Below are 18,637 nucleotides of genomic sequence, written 5' to 3' on the forward strand. Positions count from 1 at the left end.
TTTTTTTTTAACCAAAAATTACTCTCATATTTAACCAAGAAAATCACAATGTATCATCTGGTCCGGTTAAGGAAATATATGTATTTCCTTCACCATTTCCATTTCTCACTATCTCCCCCCGCCCAACACATACACACACAACATACACAGGCACAGACACCAGTTTATTGCCTAGACACAGAAACTCACTATCCAATTAACACTTTTTTTCCTACAAGCTGAAACTAGCAGTAATTTATGGCACCGCATTGTGCTGCTGCTCCTCCATGAAGGGAACCAAGAACATTTGTCTTCAATACAGAGCAATCCCTACAGGTGTCATCTGAGAGCCACCAAGCTAGGGGATCCCACTTCAAGTTCCTCCCCAGATGAAATTGATGACCGGTTCTCTCTCTTTCAGTACACACACAACACACTACACACACTGCCCACTAGCAAAGGGAAATTAAAATCTCAGTTGCTTTTTTATTACGGCTGATACATGCCACACCATCAGTAATCACCAGCCATATCTTGTCTACTCCTGCTCCAAACCCAAAGAAAAGTGCTCTTAAAAATCATTCTAAGAAACATATTATTCAGAAGACTTTCATTTTTTAAGTGGACTCAGAAATCTGTGAAATTTTCGGTTATTGTGAAATAAACCTGAAATTTCAAGATCAAGAGTAAGTGCTTTGAAACCATTTACAAGCTCCTGTGTTAGAAAACCTTTTTTTTTGTTAGTCAGTTGGAATCAATTGTTTTATTAATTGACATTCCATAGATCATAAAACCTTTCTTTACACCGCTCTCTTGCCCTCCTCCAACGATGCATATCTTGACAATTTTTTTAAGGAATGTAAGAGAGGGAGGAAAACATATATTCTTACCACAGGGGAGGTCAACTGACTCTTCCAGTTCTTAGAGGAAGCTCATTGTGTGTGAGAGAGTATCTGTATTTATATGGAGAAAAGGATTCTCTCTAGGTGCCGGGAAAACCTGGCGAGTTCACAAATTAGAGGATAAAATAAAAGGATCTGAAAAACAACCTCACTGCAGCCAAAGGAAGAAGCGCTCTAATTCAAAAGCAGACTAACAGCCTCATTAATCTTTTCTTTCATTTCTAGAATCAAATTCATTCCCAAGCCACTGGAAGGATCGATACAGTATGCTCATGGGCTGCAGTTGCATTTATTTTAATATGTTTATGGTAACACACACACGCACAAACATGCACATACCTTTCCATGCATCATTCAATATATCATAATAAAGAACCTGAAATATTTGAGAGGATTTTTAGAAGCGCCTATCATTTCCCCCTGGATATTTCAAAGTCCCTTAATACCAATGCACACCCAAAATTCTCCCTGGCTTTCCCGCCCAGTCTCTAAGCCCCATCTCTAATACCAGTGCAGTTTCTTGGAGCCTGGAGTCGACTGCACAAATTAAGGCTAGGCACAGCATGGGGCTGATGGGGAAGGGAAAGAAAGATGTAGCTCTAGATGTATTTTATTGCTTTGGTTTCTAACTTGCCCGTTTTCTTTTTCTGCTAATAAATCACTGCATTCAGTCTTCAAGTTACTACCCCAGCTCCACCATCTCATCTTCTTGCCATTATTTAAAAAGCTTCATGCAAAACAACCAAGATCTATACTCCTCCACCCTCCCACCACCCATTCTTCCCAGTGCATTTGTGGCAGATCCTGGCTCAATTACAATGGGGAAAGATATCCTTCTCCAGCTAGCCTCGCCCCATCCCCTCCCCCCCAACACAAATTGAGCTTCTTTACCTGCCCGGTTATTCCCCCTTAGCTCGAGCCAGAGCTTGAGGCATGCAACGGTCAAAGCGAATTTCCTGAGGTCTGTGGATAAGGCGACTGCTGCTGCCTTTTGAGAGGCGTCAGGCTTGAGCGTCTATCTCCAGGAGTGCGGGAGGGGAGAACAGGCAAAGGAGGGGAGCAGAAGGAGGAGGAGAGGGAAAGAGCTGGGAAGGAGGAGGCGGTCGTGGAGCCCGAGAAGGCTGGGTTACGTGACGTTGGGTGCTGTCCTTCTGAAAGAGAAGGGCGGAGCTGAGCTCTCCGCAGTACCATGGAGAGCGGCGGGCCGTCCCCAGACTGGGATACTGGTGGGCTCAGCCCGCCGGGCACAGCCCCTCCCGATGGGGATGCTGCGCAGTGAGGTGTGTTTCTGCCTTTGCTTCGTCCTCTTGCCGGGGGAGCCCGATCCTGGGGGCGGGGACCTAACGCGAGTGCTTCTAACTTGTCACCACCCACCCTCCCCCATGAGAGAGAGGGGAGGTGGATATAGAAAAAGAGGAAGAGGAGAGAGCGGGAGAGGGAGAGAGAGAGAGGAAAAAAAAGAAAGAGAGAAACACGTAGCCTACTGAGCATGCCCAGGCCCCTGCTAGACCCACGGAAAGCTGTGTGGAGATTCCACTTCTCCGGGGTTTAGTCGTGATTGGGCAACGGTATCTGAGAGGGTTGGTTCCAGGGCCAAAAGGAAGGGGCCAAGGAGTCCGTGATTAAGATGAGCTCTCGCTTTACTTGTGCACTTTGATCTCTTGCTTGGAACCCTAGAAAAGCTGCAGCTCTTCAAGGAATGCAGAGACAGGCAAGGTTCACACAGTCGCTGGCATTCCCCCAGATCCACGGTCCCTGCCCCACCCCTTACAGTGGCCCCGGGATGGGTGATCACTTCAGATCTTCACGATCTGCCCAAGCTTTGCCAAAAAGATGCAAAAGGGACCCACCCAGTTAACGTGCCAGTTTAAGAGCCCAGACTCATCTATTGGACAAGGTACTTTGGTGGTAACGTCTCCTCATCCCTTCTCCTCCCCCAGCTTTCTGTGCTCTGCCCTGGCATGGACATCCGGAGCTGAACCAAGTTCTGTTCCTGTTTAACTCTTCGCTCTATCTCCTCCTTCCTTTTGCAGCTGGTAAAACCTGGAGGAAGTGAAACTTGATACAAGGCACTGACCATATCACTGGGCATGCCCAGTAGGCATTGCTGAGTTTGGTGACAAAGGAGTTAAATCTAAAGGAAGCTTGCAAAAATAGGTGGTAGAGAAGTCTGAGGTGTGTGGCTTAATTATAGTTTGAGTCCTATGGACATTTAAATTTCTAACCCTATTATATTCCTAGTCTGGGTTAGTTTTAGAGCATAAAAAGCAGACATATTTATTTCAGTACCACAAGCCTAATAGCTTCAGCCTTAAATATTGTTAAGGTAAGACTATTTTCTGCATTTCGGCCCTATATAGCAAAACTGTAAGAAGTAGACAAATTTAGGAGTACTAAAATAATATACATTCCTAATCTGATATCCATTTCCTGCCAAAGAAACCAGAACTCATTCCTTTTGATAAGCCTATTTATACTTTCACTGCTTGTCTAAGAGTCTAAATAACTTGGAGACAGGAATAAATTATATTATTTTTATTGGGTTCAGAAAGGCAGTGTGGTCAAGTAATTAAATGTGTGGGAACTAGAATCAGGTTATCTGGGCTTGAATTTCATCTCTGCCATGTAGCAGCTGTGACCTTAAGTAAAATGCTTAATCTTGCAATGCCTCAGTCACATCATCTGTAAAATGGATATGTTAACAGTTCCCAATTTATCTATTTGTTGTTGTGGAGGTTAAATTAATAAATAGATATAAAATAGTTGAGAACTGTGTTGAATAAATGCTAGCTTCTTTCTATTAGTTCCAAGCCCATTCTGTTCTCTCTGAACCAATGGAAGTCACTTCTCTGAAATTCAGATTCCTTGAATGTAAAGTATGGGTACTAGTGAGTGCCAATTTATTCCACAGGATTACTTTGGGAATGTAATGAACTAATAACTGCTAACATGATATTTTTAAAGTGAATTATTAAATAATGTAACTCTAAGTCTCAGAAAAATACCTTATCTAAGGTTCAGTTCAGTTCAGTTCAATCGCTCAGTCGTGTCGGACTCTTTGTGACCCCATGAATCACAGCACACCAGGCCTCCCTGTCCATCACCATCTCCTGGAGTTCATTCAGACTCACGTCCATCGAGTTAGTGATGCCATCCAACCATCTCATCCTCTGTCGTCCCCTTCTCCTCCTGCCCCCAATCCCTCCCAGCATCAGAGTCTTTTCCAATAAGTCAACTCTTCTCATGAGGTGGCCAAAGTATTGGAGTTTCAGCTTTAACATCATTCCTTCCAAAGAACACCCAGGGCTGATCTCCTTTAGAATGGACTGGTTGGATCTCCTTGCAGTCCAAGGGACTCTCAAGAGTCTTCTCCAACACCACAGTTCAAAAGCATCAATTCTTCAGCACTCAGCCTTCTTCACAGTCCAACTCTCACATCCATACATGCCCACTGGAAAAACCATAGCCTTGACTAGATGGTTAATCAGTCATAAGTGAATCTGAACCACAAATATACTCTACCTAATTTAGGGTATTTAAAAAAAATTATCAATAGGTTCTAGAACAAATAGCATATAAAATGTGCCTATATATGTCTCTTATAGAGGTAAAGCTTACTACAAAAGTAAGTAGAAGGGACAGCTTATTTATAAGAATTGAATCTAAAAGGGTTCATAATTGAATCGTAAGGGTTCCACAATACCCTTGTAATCTGTGTACGTTCCTCAGTAAATCTGATGATGCTAGCAGATTTCTAGAGGCTCTCTTAAGAGTCCAAGTCCTGTCTTTTACCTGGACTCTTAAAACCCATTGATTGCCATCAGTATGTAAGACCTGATTAATTATTTAGTTTCTTTCATTTTACCTTTGTGAATTTGGATCTTATCTTCAGTTGGTCTACACAGTGTTTCCACTGGATTATAGTTTTCCACAGGCTGTCTTCTGTGATTTTCTAGTTCAAAGAAATTAATATATTAAAAGTCTTATTCTTCATGCATAAGTTTTAAAACAAAAAGTCCTATGTGCCTACCCCTTCAGTTCAGTTCAGTCGCTCAGTCGTGTTCAACTCTTTGCGACCCCATGAATCGCAGCACGCCAGGCCTCCCTGTCCATCACCAACTCCCGGAGTTCATTCAGACTCACATCCATCGAGTCAGTGATGCCATCCAGCCATCTCATCCTCTGCCGTCCCCTTCTCCTCCTGCCCCCAATCCTTCCCAGCATCAGAGTCTTTTCCAATGAGTCACCTCTTCGCATGAGGTGGCCAAAGTACTGGAGTTTCAGCTTTAGCATCATTCCTCCAAAGAAATCCCAGGGCTGATCTCCTTCAGAATGGACTGGTTGGATCTCCTTGCAGTCCAAGGGACTCTCAAGAGTCGTCTCCAACACCACAGTTCAGAAGCATCAGTTCTTCGGCCCTCAGCTTTCTTCACAGTCCAACTCTCACATTCATACATGACCACTGGAAAAACCATGGCCTTGACTAGATGGACCTTTGTTGGCAAAGTAATGTCTCTGCTTCTCAATACGCTATCTAGGTTGGTCATAACTTTTCTTCCAAGGAGTAAGTGTCTTTTAATTTCATGGCTGCAGTCATGAAAATATGACTTGCTGGGTTGTTTCTAAATGTAAATCGCTTCAACTCTCTGAACACTAGTTTCCTCATCAGTAAAAGATAATGACACTTTATTAGATCTGGTGAAGATAATGCTGATATCTGATGCTAAGTGTCTACTCCATGCCAAACTGCTCTAGTATTTTACTTACATTAACTTAGTGTATCCCTCACAACAACCCTATAGGAAAGAGTCTAGGACTTCACTCATAATATCAATGAGAAAAGTGAAGCACAGAGAGGTTAACCAAGACAGTCAAGGTCACACCTAGCAATATAAGAGCAAAGAAATATTCAAACTCAAGACTGTGATCTTAAACACCATGCTACTCTGCTGCTGCTGCTGCTAAGTCACTTCAGTCGTGTCCGACTCTGTGCTACCCCATAGACAGAAGCCCACCAGGCTCCCCCATCCCTGGGATTCTCTAGGCAAGAACACTGGAGTGGGCCACCATTTCCTTCTCCAATGAGTGAAAGGGAAAAGTGAAAGTGAAGTCACTCAGTCGTGTCCAACTCTTAGCGACCCCATGGACTGCAGCCTATCAGGCTCTGCCATCCATGGGATTTTCCAGGCAAGAGTACTGGAGTGGTCTACCTCTCATCAAATGATTGAATACGCCTAGCACAGTACTTGGAGAAGGCACTGGCGACCCACTCTAGTACTCTTGCCTGGAAACTTCCATGGATGGAGGAGCCTGGTAGGCTGCAGTCCATGGGATCGCTGAGTTGGACACGACTGAGCGACTTCACTTTGACTTTTCACTTTCGTGCATTGGAGAAGGAAATGGCAACCCACTCCAGTGTTCTTGCCTGGAGAATCCCAGGGACCGGGGAGCCTGGTAGGCTGCCGTCTACGGGGTCGCACAGAGTCGGACATGACTGACGTGACTTAGCAGCAGCAGCACACTACTTGACATAATACAAATGTTAATTAATGTTCATTCCTTTTTTAAGAGTTTCATCAAGAGGAATTCAGAAAACTACACAGCCAACTTTGGAATGTATTAGAAATATCTTTCCTTAATGGCAAATACTATATAAAGTATCTTAATGAAAACGGATGAGGTGTTTTTAATGTTATTTCTTTTTTTGTTTGTAGGTAAGATGTAAAATGATTCCTATTGAAATAAATTTGAGGCAATTTAATATTTGTAGGGGCTTCCCCTGTGGTTCAGACAGTAAAAATATCCGCTGTCTAAGCAGGAAACGCTGGTTAGATCACTGAATCTGGAAGATCCCTTGAAGAAGGTAATGGCAGGCTACAGTCCATGGGGTCACAAAGAATCAGACAGTACTAAGTGATTGACACTTTCAACATTTGTCAGAAGAATCTAGTACTTTCTTTTTTTTTTTAGAAAGGTGGAAACTAGGATTAATTCCTCTCCAATCACCTAAGGGAATCTACCAATTTTAGGCTACAGTACTGTGTGAAGGATTTTAACTTCTGCCCCTTTCTACTACTCAGAACAAATGAGATAATTGTGAAATCAAGGTGGTTGTTTATGCTTATGTCTGATTGGGAGAATTCCTAACAACCCAAATATGGAAACATAAATAATATCTCATACAAACTGGTAAACATTTTGCAACAACAAAAATGGAAATGCGTGATCACCATAAACAAATATATTTCCATAAGGTATTAAATATTAATGAGCATTCTAACTTGGAAGCTTGCTCTACACTAAAAATAAATGAAAATAAGCGATAAGATTTTTTTTTGACTGAGAAATGAATATAGAGACACTCTGTGTTTGTTGCCACAATCATAGCTTGTGCTTTAACATTAGGAGATCAGTGTAAACACCTACTTTCTCAATTAACATTAAGGCAATGTGGAGGTTTTGAGATACCCATGCATTCCAAGACTGATATCAATTTGGAAGAGGGTTTTAGCTTTACAAATATGTGATTGAGAAGAAATGTGTGGTAATAATGAGGGAAAATATGAGTTGATATGTATTAACTGCCTTTCCACTAAAGATGGTAGATAATTTAAAAGAGCAATAAGATTTATCATTTTGAGGGATTTTCTATTTGCTGTGATACAAGTGATCAAAATGAAAGCCATTGTTTCCTACTGAAATAATGGTATTACTAGGGAGAGATTAGATTAAATGATATTCTCAACTAAATTTCAGACTAATAGTGAATTCCTCTACTTAATAACAGTATCACTGTTGCATAATTGGAATGCTATTGTTTAGTTTACAATTTATTTATTTTAATAGTAAATACAACACTATTATTTGGTTTGTGGCTAAATGTCTAGCTGGTTTCCTTTGTATGAATCGACATGGTTTTGTAGTAACAAAAGTTGATGAATAGTTATTGAACATGCCCCTGTGTAAACCTCATTTTCAACAAAACAACTTAGAGGAGTTTTTAAATGCAAAGAAATACAATAAGTCTAGGTCTTTGGACTCAGCTATAGAATGGGAAAAAAATACTAGAAATTTCATATAGAAAAAGCCCTATAATTTCTCATGAAGTTTACTAAGTTACTTTCAAAAGAAATAAGCAAACTCAGCATGTTATATTGTTTTGTACTACTTGAAAAAAAAATCTTTGGCAAAGTAAAACTAGGCTACTTTCATGAATATATAATTTTTCAGTAATTAGAATATAGGCTGGTTTTTAATGGCTACAAATTACTTGAATAATGATAATTATTAATGTGTCAAGCCAAGGTAGAGAAAGCACATGAATAGGTACTTGAGGATAGTACTTTAAGTTCTAACTGATGCACCTGCTAGAGAGGTTTTAATATAGGATCCCTAAGATCCCCTGCAGAAGGAAACAGCAACCCACTCCAGTACTCTTGCCTAAAAAATTCCATGGATGGAGGATCCTGGTGGGCTACAGTCCATGGGGTCGCAAAGAGTCAGACACGACTGAGACTTCACTTCTCAGTGCTTTTGAAGGGTAGTGTTCTTAAATCTAAGGCACCACTAACACCTGTTTATGTTCCTTCATGCCTCCCTCCCACCTCTCCTTCCCCCTACAATGATGAAATATCTTTCTGAAGAAGAATAGCAGCTACTAAACTAATTTGTGAGAAATCCCTGTGGGGGTGATTTTATTCCCTGATTAGTCACATATTTGAGCCAGGGATCTAACCCGAGAATCCTGCAAGTCTCCTGTATTGCAGGCAGATTTGATAACACTGAGCTACCAGGGAGCTATTTGATAACAGTGAGCTATCACATCCCTACTCACAGTCAATTTCTCCCATTTCCGATGGCTAGACTTCAGGAAAGGAATTTTCTCATCCATCAGAATCTAGCTTTACACTTATTTTCATGGAGCCCTTGCAGCCAGTGTGTTTAATTTAACCAATACAGTTTATTTCCCCTTACTGTGACTTTTGAGGGAAGATCAAGAGCTGTGCTGATGTTCTAGATGCCGGTGAGACTCAAAACCTTATTGTACCTTTGGTTAATTTCAGCCTTCCTCAAAATCTGTGGAATCAATTCTCTGTGTGGGCATATTGAAATAATTTGTAGGTAGCTTTTAAGGCACATCTTGTGTGAATTATTGTTTATTGTTTATCTGTTTCCCATCTTATCACAGACTAGTCCCCCTCATTTTTATATGTATATATTTCAATTCAGTTCAGTTCAGTCGCTCAGTCGTGTCCAACTCTTTGCGACCCTATGAATCACAGTACGCCAGGCCTCCCCATCCATCACCAACTCCCAGAGTTCACTCAAACTCATGTCCATCGAGTCGGTGATGGACTCAATGCCATCCAGCCATCTCATCCTCTGTCGTCCCCTTTACCTCCTGCCCCCAATCCCTCCCAGCATCAGAATCTTTTCCAATGAGCCAATTCTTTGCATGAGGTGGCCAAAGTACTGGAATTTCAGCTTTAGCATCATTCCTTCCAAAGAAATCCCAGGGCTGATCTCCTTCAGAATGGACTGGTTGGATCTGCTTGCAGTCCATTTTTAAGCCTCATTATTCTTCCAGGGCTCTCTCCTTCTCCTGTAGTGCTTATGTTTACCTTTCATACCCAGTTTTTTCTCCACTGCCTCTGCTTAATACTGTTTTTCATTTAATCATATATCACACATACACTTAATCATATATCACACATACACTAATCATACACACACAGAAAGCTAAGTATATTAAAAATAAAGACAATGGTAGATATTCAGTATACACTATTGGAATTTCACAAATTAGAGATACTAACTTTTTAAACAAAAAAATAATCTTGGGCTTTTGAAGTTACACGTAAAGCCAAATTGACAAGAATTTTATTTTTATAAGAGCTTTTCTCCTGTTGAAGGAAATATAACAGTAAAATGGAAATGAACTAAATCTTAAAATGTTTGCACTTGATCTAGACATCTCACTGAATTAAACTATAGTACAATACTAGACAATTTAATTTTCTGTAGATCAAGGAGAGGAGACAGAAATGTAAGCAAGTTCAGTATGTGACATACATGAGTGAGGTAAACCGAACTGGGGAAACAATGAGGATGGGTTGGCACTGTGGCCAACTACAGATTGCGCATTTTCTAAAAAGGGCATCCACACCCCAGCTCTAGCAGATTGTGGTCAGTTGGGCCCAGTGTTTCCAGATCATATCATTTTTCAGAAGCTGTCGGAAATTTGGAATTTTATATAGAATCTACTGCTTTCTAAAATCATAAATCATTAAAAATAATAATAGCCTCCATAACAACATTGCATAGGACAAAACAGATTTCTTCAATGCTTGGAAATGGCACATGGGCTGCCAATTTGTCACCTTCACATTTATGTTCACACATACACATGCAAACTTACACTTGTGCATTATTTTTGTCTGAGTTCAGTATTTCAAAAGATGTATTTATATGTTCTAAATCTAGCCAAGAATATAGAGTGAATACATAGATAAAATCAAGATTAAAGGTTTATCTACTGGAATCAGGAAGATGATTTTTTAAGCAGCTTGGTGTATGGGAAGAAACGCTGCATTCTGAGTAACGTATGTTTCCTAGCTCTAGCTTTGTTATTAACTCTGTTTAGCACACTAGACAAATCCTTTGGCTTCTCTAGTTTAATGGCTGCTTAGATATGGTATGGGTTGAATTCTGTCCCCCAAAAAGATATGTTGAAGTTCTCACCTCTAGTATCTGTGAATGTGACCTTACTTGGAAATAAGTCTTTGTAGATGTACTAAAGTTAGGATGGTGTCATACTGGGGTAGGATGAGCCTTGCTTGGGAAATCCCATGGACATAGAAGCCTGGTGGGCTACAGTCCGTGGGATCAAAAGAGTCTCATATAATTTAGCGACTAAACCACCACCACCAAATCCAAAGACAAGTGTTCTTATATGGAAATAAAAATTTGGAGACAGAGGAAATACAAGGAACATCCATAAGGACAAAGAAATCAGGGCGATACAGCTACAAGCCAAGGAATGCCAAAAATGCCAGCAACACCAGAACCTCTGAGACAGATATGGAACAGATTCTTTCTCAGAGTTTCAAGAAAGGACTAACCCTGCTCACATTTTGGTTTCAGAATTCTAGTCTCCTGAATAGTAAGAAAATAAGTTTTTGCTGTTTTAAATCACCTAGTTTGTGGTCATTTGTTATGATAGCCTTAGGAAACTAATACAGTATATACATGATAGAGAGGCTTGGGAAAATACACATATGGGGAAACTAGTATAAGAAGCAGTCTGCTAGATGACTTTATGTACGTGTTACTTTAATGCATATATGACCTTGAGCAGCAGACATTCATATTCATTTCCCTTCTCTGGCTGTTTTCCTCCCCACTTTCTCCCTCTCACTCTTGTTCTTGCTCTTACTTTTCCCTTCTCTCTTTTTCTCTCTCTTCCTCTCCCTCTTTCTCTGTCCATCTGCCTTTCAAAAAGATATGGCTTACAGCCTCAAATTAACTTGTACCCAAATCCATAGATTGTTTCTGGATGAATGACACCCAGATCTAAGACTAAAGTCCACATTCTTGTTCATTATATCCTTCTGTTATAACATTTTTCAGAGAAATTTATACAATATACTATAAAATTATTATTGTGGCATTTAATTTTGAAGAAATTGAAAGCAGAAAACAAAATGTCACAACAGAGAAAGCAAGAATACCTCTCTCAAATATATACATCTCAATACATTTTATGTATAATACATAGGTCTTGAATAGGATAAGAAAAAGGAATATTGTAGTTTTTTAGTGATTTAATATCAGCAGTATTTTAAAATTAAACTTTTTAATGTAGTAAGAATAATAAAATACAGAAAACCTAAGTCTAGAGCTTGATGAATTTCAAAGACATAAACACATCCATATGACTTTCATCAAGATAAACAATAGAATATGACACTTATTTTCCTTTCAGCCATTTCCTATCCCTTCCTCCATAAATTTCTTTATTTTCCAACCTCTCAAACTAATTTTGGGCTTCCGAAGTGGTGATAGCAGTAAAGAATTTGCCTTCCAATGCAGGAGATGCAGGAAACGAGGGTTTGGTTCTTGCGTCGGGAAGATCCCTGTTGTAGGAAATGGCAACCCACTCCAGTATTCTTGCCCGGAAAATTCCCTGGACAGAGGAGTCTGCTAGGCTACAGTCCATAGAGCAGCAAAGACTCAGACACAACTGAGCACATACCTGCAAACTAATTTTGGCTATTTTCCAATGTATATGAACTCTGTAATTCAGTATGTTCTCCTTTACATCAATGTTATGCTTGTGAGATCCATTCATGTGGATGAACACAGTGATAATCTGCTCATTTTTCAATGCTGTATTCAGTTTTATAAATACATTAATATTTATCTATCCAATTGTTGATAAACACTTGGATTACTTTCAGTAACTAGCACAAACAATATGTTATTAACATTATTATACAATTATGCATTGCAAATATATACACAGTTCCATGAGTCCATGTCTAAGTGTTTCATTGCTGGCTCATGAGTTCTCTTTAGTAGTTGCTGAAAAGCTTTCCAAAGTTGTAACAATTTGTACTCTGAAAAGCAGCATATAAGAGTTTCTCACTTTCTGGCCAACAAATACTTATCAGTCATTTTAATTTTAGATAATTTTGGTTGATTTTAATTTTAGTTGATCTTATTGTTATCTTATTATGGCTTTATTTTTTTATTTTCCATATGACTAATGAAGCTGACCACCTACTCATAAATTTATTGGTCATTACAATATCATCTGGAAAGCTAGCCTATTCAATTACTGTGCCCATTTTTTTACTTGTTTACCTGTCTTCAAAATTAATTTAAGATGTTTTAATGCATATGATTTCTTTTACATTTATGCATATTAAAATATCTTACCCTCTTGGGGTAAGCATGACTATGTGTCTACTTCATGATTTCTTTTGACAAATGGAAAACTTAACTGATAATGTTGTCCAATTTTTTTAAATATTTTCCTTTTTGGTTGTTTTGTGTATAGTATTTAATAAAACAATTTTATATCCTAAATCATTATATTACCTTGTGGTAATGTACTTTAAGTTTCAATATATATATATATTTCATATTTAGATCAATATTACATCACGGTTTAACTTTTTTTCTTGAGAAGAATATCCAGTTAACTCAGAAGTGTATATTGACAAGACCAAAACTTCCTCACTGTTCTGAAGTATCGTTTTTGTCAAAAATAAATCATTAAGTGTTAATACATGTGATGCTATGTCCCACATTTAGTTTTAATGGTCTCTTTGTTGTCTCAAGTAATGAACCTTTATAAAGAAATGAAATATCTAGTAGCTTTAAATAATTCAGCACTATGTGCAGTGCCTATTGCAATTTAACAGAGATATTATTTATTAGATTAAGTAAATTCTTTCCTAATCTCAGTATACTAATATTGTCGAATCCCATAAAAAGCCATTAATATTTTGACAACCTTTTATACAATCATAAACTTTTTCTCTGTTAATGTGATTAACAACATTGGTTGATTTACAAGTGTTAACCACTTAAATTGCTATTATATCCCCAGTTTGTTCATATTTATGATACTTGTATTAATTTGCTTGGTAATATTTTATACAGAACTTTTGCACTTAAATTCATAAGGAGAATGGCCTATAATTTGGGAAGAAGGTAGATAATGCTACCTTTATAAAACAAAACAAGAATTTTTTCATTTTTCCCTATTTTGTGGATGGACTTATGTAATGCTGGTATTGTTTTTCTTTAAATGCATGGTAGAATATACACTAATGAGGCCACTTAAGCTAAGTCTTTATACTTTTTCATTCATAGAGGATCCTTACAGATGTTCTATTCTTTCCTGGTATTAGTAAATCTTATCCACTTCTCTTTTTATCTTCATATTCATCATAGGGAGTTATCAATTCTAATCATCTTTCCTAAGAATCAGTATTTCTTTTTGTTTACTCTTTGCTGTGTATTCGTTTTCCATATAATTGAATTTGATTTTAAAATTTATCTTTCACTTAGTTTCTTTGTGTCTAATGCACTCATTTTCTAATTTCTGGCTAAATTCTTGAGATAGATATTTATACCTTAATTGTCATTTTCTTCTTTTTTATTTTTATTAGTCTTTTTTAAAATTTAACTTTATTTATTTTAATTGGAGGCTGATTACTTTACAATATTGTATTGGTTCTGCCACACATCAACATGAATCCTCCATGGGCATACACATGTTCCCCATCCTGAACCCCCTCCCACCTCCTTCCCCATACCATCCCTCCAGATCATCCCAGTGCACCAGCCCCAAGGATCCTGTATTGAACCTAGACTGGCAATTCATTTCTTATATGATATTATACATGTTTCCATGCCATTCCCCCAAATCATCCCACCCTCGCCCTCTCCCACAAAGTCCAAAAGACTGTTCTATACATCTGTGTCTCTTTTGCTGTCTTGCTTACAAGGTTATAGTTACCATCTTTCTAAATTCCATATATATGCATTAGTATACTGTATTGGTGTTTTTCTTTCTGGCTTACTTCACTCTGTATAATAGGCTCCAGTTTCATTCACCTCATTAGAACTGACTCAAATGTATTCTTTTTAATGGCTGAGTAATACTCCATTGTGTATATGTACCACAGCTTTCTTATCCATTCATCTGCTGATGGACGTCTAGGTTGCTTCCATGTCCTGGCTATTATAAACAGTGCTGCGGTGAACATTGGGGTACACATGTCTCTTTCACTTCTGGTTTCCTCAGTGTGTATGCCCAGCAGTGGGATTGCTAGGTCATAAGGCAGTTCTATTTCCAGTTTTTTAAGGAATCTCCACACTGTTATCCATAATGGCTGTACTAGTTTGCATTCCCACCAACAATGGAAGAGGGTTCCTTTTCTCCACACCCTCTCCAGCATTTATTGCTTGTAGGCTTTTGGATAGCAGCCATTCTGACTGGTGTGAAATGGTACCTCACTGTGGTTTTGATTTGCATTTCTCTGATAATGAGTGATGTTGAGCATCTTTTCATGTGTTTGTTAGCCATCTGTATGTCTTCTTTGGAGAAATGTCTGTTTAGTTCTTTGGCCCATTTTTTGATTGGGTCATTTATTTTTCTGGAATTGAGCTGCAGGAGTTGCTTGTATATTTTTGAGATTAGTTCTTTGTCAGTTGCTTCATTTGCTACTATTTTCTCCCATTCTGAAGGCTGTCTTTTCACCTTGCTTATAGTTTCCTTAGTTGTGCAGAAGCTTTTAATTTTAATTATGTCCCATTTGTTTATTTTTGCTTTTATTTCCAATATTCTGGGAGGAGGGTCATAGAGGATCCTGCTGTGATTTATGATGGAGAGTGTTTTGCCTATGTTCTCCTCTAGGAGTTTTATAGTTTCTGGTCTTACATTTAGATCTTTAATCCATTTTGAGTTTATATTTGTGTATGGTGTTAGAAAGTGTTCTAGTTTCATTCTTTTACAAGTGGTTAACCAGTTTTCCCAGCACCACTTGTTAAAGAGATTGTCTTTAATCCATTGTATATTCTTGCCTCCTTTGTCAAAGATAAGGTGTCCATAGGTGCGTGGATTTATCTCTGGTATTCCTATTTTGTTCCATCGATCTATATTTCTGTCTTTGTGCCAGGACCATACTATCTTGATGACTGTGGCTTTGTAGTAGAGCCTGAAGTCAGGCAGGTTGATTCCTCCAGTTCCATTCTTCTTTCTCAAGATTGCTTTGGCTATTCAAGGTTTTTTGTGTTTCCATACAAATTGTGAAATTATTTGTTCTAGCTCTGTGAAGAATACTGTTGGTAGCTTGATAGGGATTGCATTGACTCTATAGATTGCTTTGGGTAGTATACTCATTTTCACTATATTGATTCTTCCAATCCATGAACATGGTATATTTCTCCATCTACTAGAGTCCTCTTTAATTTCTTTCATCAGTGTTTTATAATTTTCTATATATAGGTCTTTAGTTTCTTTAGGTAGATATATTCCTAAGTATTTTATTCTTTTCGTTGCAATGGTTAATGGAATTGTTTCCTTAATTTTTCTTTCTATTTTCTCATTATTAGTCTATAGGAATGCAAGGGATTTCTGTGTGTTGATTTTACATCCTGCAACTTTCCTATATTAATTGATTAGCTCTAGTAATTTTCTGGTGGAGTCTTTAGGGTTTTCTATGTAGAGGATCATGTCATCTGCAAACAGTGAGAGTTTTACTTCTTCTTTTCCAATCTGGACTCCTTTATTTCTTTTTCTGCTCTGATTGCTGTGGCCAAAACTTCCAAAACTATGTTGAATAGCAGTGGTGAGAATGGGCTCCCTTGTCTTGTTCCTGACTTTAGGAGAAATGCTTTCAATTTTTCACCATTGAGGATAATGTTGGCTGTGGGTTTGTCATATATAGCGTTTATTATGTGAGGTATGTTCCTTCTATTCCTGCTTTCTGGAGAGTTTTTGTCATAAATGGATGTTGAATTTTGTCAAAGGCTTTCTCTGCATCTGTTGAGATAATCATATGGCTTTTATTTTCCAGTTTGTTAATGTAGTGTATTACATTGATTGATTTGCGGATATTGAAGAATCCTTGCATCCCTGGGATAAAGCCCACTTGGTCATGGTGTATGACCTTTTTAATGTGTTGTTGGATTCTGTTTGCTAGAATTTTGTTGAAGATTTTTGCATCTATGTTCATCAGTGATACTGGCCTGTAGTTTTCTTTTTTTGTGGCATCTTTGTCTGGTTTTGGTGTTAGGGTGATGGTGGCCTCATAGAATGAGTTTGGAAGTTTACCTTCCTCTGCAATTTTCTGGAAGAGTTTGAGTAGGATAGGTGTTAGCTCTTCTCTAAATTTTTGGTAAAATTCAGCTGTGAAGCCGTCTGGACCTGAGCTCTTGTTTGCTGGAAGATTTCTGATTACAGTTTCAATTTCCATACTTGTGATGGGTCTGTTAAGATTTTCTATTTCTTCTTAGTTCAGTTTTGGAAAGTTGTACTTTTCTAAGAATTTTTCCATTTCTTCCAAGTTGTCCATTTTATTGGCATATAATTGCTGATAGTAGTCTCGTATGATCCTTTGTATTTCTGTGTTGTCTGTTGTGATCTTTCCATTTTCATTTCTAATTTTATTGATTTGATTTTTCTCCCTTTGTTTCTTGATGAGTCTGGATAATGGTTTGTCAATTTTATTTATCCTTTCAAAGAACCAGCTTTTTGCTTTGTTGATTTTTGCTATGGTCTCTTTTGTTTCTTTTGCATTTATTTCTGCCTTAATTTTTAAGATTTCTTTCCTTCTACCAACCCTGGGGTTCTTCATTTCTTCCTCTTCTAGTTGTTTTAGGTGTAGAGTTAGGTTATTTATTTGACTTTTTGTCTTGTTTTCTTGAGGTATGCCTGTATTGCTATGAACTTTCCCCTTAGCATTGCTTTTACAGTGTTCCACAGGTTTTGGGTTATTGTGTTTTCATTTTCTTTCATTTCTATGCATATTTTGATTTCCTTTTTGATTTCTTCTGTAATTTGTTGGTTATTCAGCAGCATGTTGTTCAGCCTCCATATGTTGGAATTTTTAATAGTTTTTATCCTGTAATTGAGATCTAATCTTGCTGCATTGTGGTCAGAAAAGATGCTTGGAATGATTTCAATTTTTTTTTTTTTTTAATTTACCAAGGCTAGATTTATGGCCCAGAATACAATCTATCCTGGAGAAGGTTCTGTGTACATTTGAGAAAAAGGTGAAATTCATTGTTTTGGGGTGAAATGTCCTATAGATATCAATTAGGTCTAGCTGGTCTATTGTATCATTCAAAGTTTGTGTTTCCTTGTAATTTTCTGTTTAGTTGATCTATCCACAGGTTTGAGTGGGGTATTAAAGTCTCCCAGTATTATTGTGTTATTGTTAATTTCCCCTTTCATACTTGTTAGCATTTGTCTTACATATCGTGGTGGTCCTATGTTGGGTACATATATATTTATAATTGTTATATCTTCTTCTTGGATTGATCCTTTGATCATTATGTAGTGTCCTTCTTTGTCTCTTTCCACAACCCTTGTTATAAAGTCTACTTTATCTGATATGAGTATTGCTACTCTTGCTTTCTTTTGGTCTCTATTTGTGTGGAATATCTTTTTCCAGCCCCTCACTTTCAGTCTGTATGTGTCCCCTATTTTGAGATGGGTCTCTTGTGGACAACATATATAGGGGTCTTGTTTTTGTAACCATTCAGCCAGTTTTTGTCTTTTGGTTGGGGCATTCAACCCATTTACTTTTAAGGTAATTATTGATAAGTATGATCCCGTTGCCATTTACTCTGTTGTTTTGAGTTTGAGTTTATACACCCTTTTTGTGTTTCCTGTCTAGAGAAGATGCCTTAGCATTTGTTGGAGAGCTGGTTTGGTGGTGCTGAATTCTCTCAGCTTTTGCTTGTCTGTAAAGCTTTTGATTTCTCCTTCATATTTGAATGAGATCCTTGCTGGGTACAGTAATCTGGGCTGTATGTTATTTTCTTTCATAACTTTAAGTATGTCCTGCCATTCCCTCCTGGCCTGAAGAGTTTCTATTGCAAGATCAGCTGGTATCCTTTTGGGAATCCCCTTGTGTGTTATTTGTTGTTTTTCCCTTGCTGCTTTTAATATTTGTTCTTCGTGTTTGACCTTTGTTAATTTGATTAATATGTGTCTTGGATATGCAGATGACACC

The 18,637-nt window shown here is 38.0% G+C and overlaps 1 protein-coding gene across 27 annotated transcripts in view; it reads right to left on the minus strand.

Moving 5' to 3' along the window:
* The window catches only part of NRXN1 (neurexin 1), a 1,214,076-nt gene extending 1,211,794 nt beyond the window's left edge, over positions 1 to 2,282 (minus strand). For 8 of the 27 annotated variants that reach the window (XM_027555238.1, XM_027555250.1, XM_027555245.1 and 5 more), the window contains exon 1: positions 1,773 to 2,186. The gene's annotated coding sequence lies outside the window, so the exon portion shown is untranslated. Of the gene's footprint in view, positions 1 to 1,772 lie in introns of all 27 variants that reach the window. The other 19 variants (XM_027555254.1, XM_027555262.1, XM_027555252.1 and 16 more) reach the window with 5 other exon arrangements.
* Positions 2,283 to 18,637: the final 16,355 nt, after the last annotated feature.

The sequence above is a fragment of the Bos indicus x Bos taurus genome, chromosome 11 (genome assembly GCF_003369695.1).
Source record: "Bos indicus x Bos taurus breed Angus x Brahman F1 hybrid chromosome 11, Bos_hybrid_MaternalHap_v2.0, whole genome shotgun sequence".
NCBI lineage: Eukaryota > Metazoa > Chordata > Mammalia > Artiodactyla > Bovidae > Bos > Bos indicus x Bos taurus.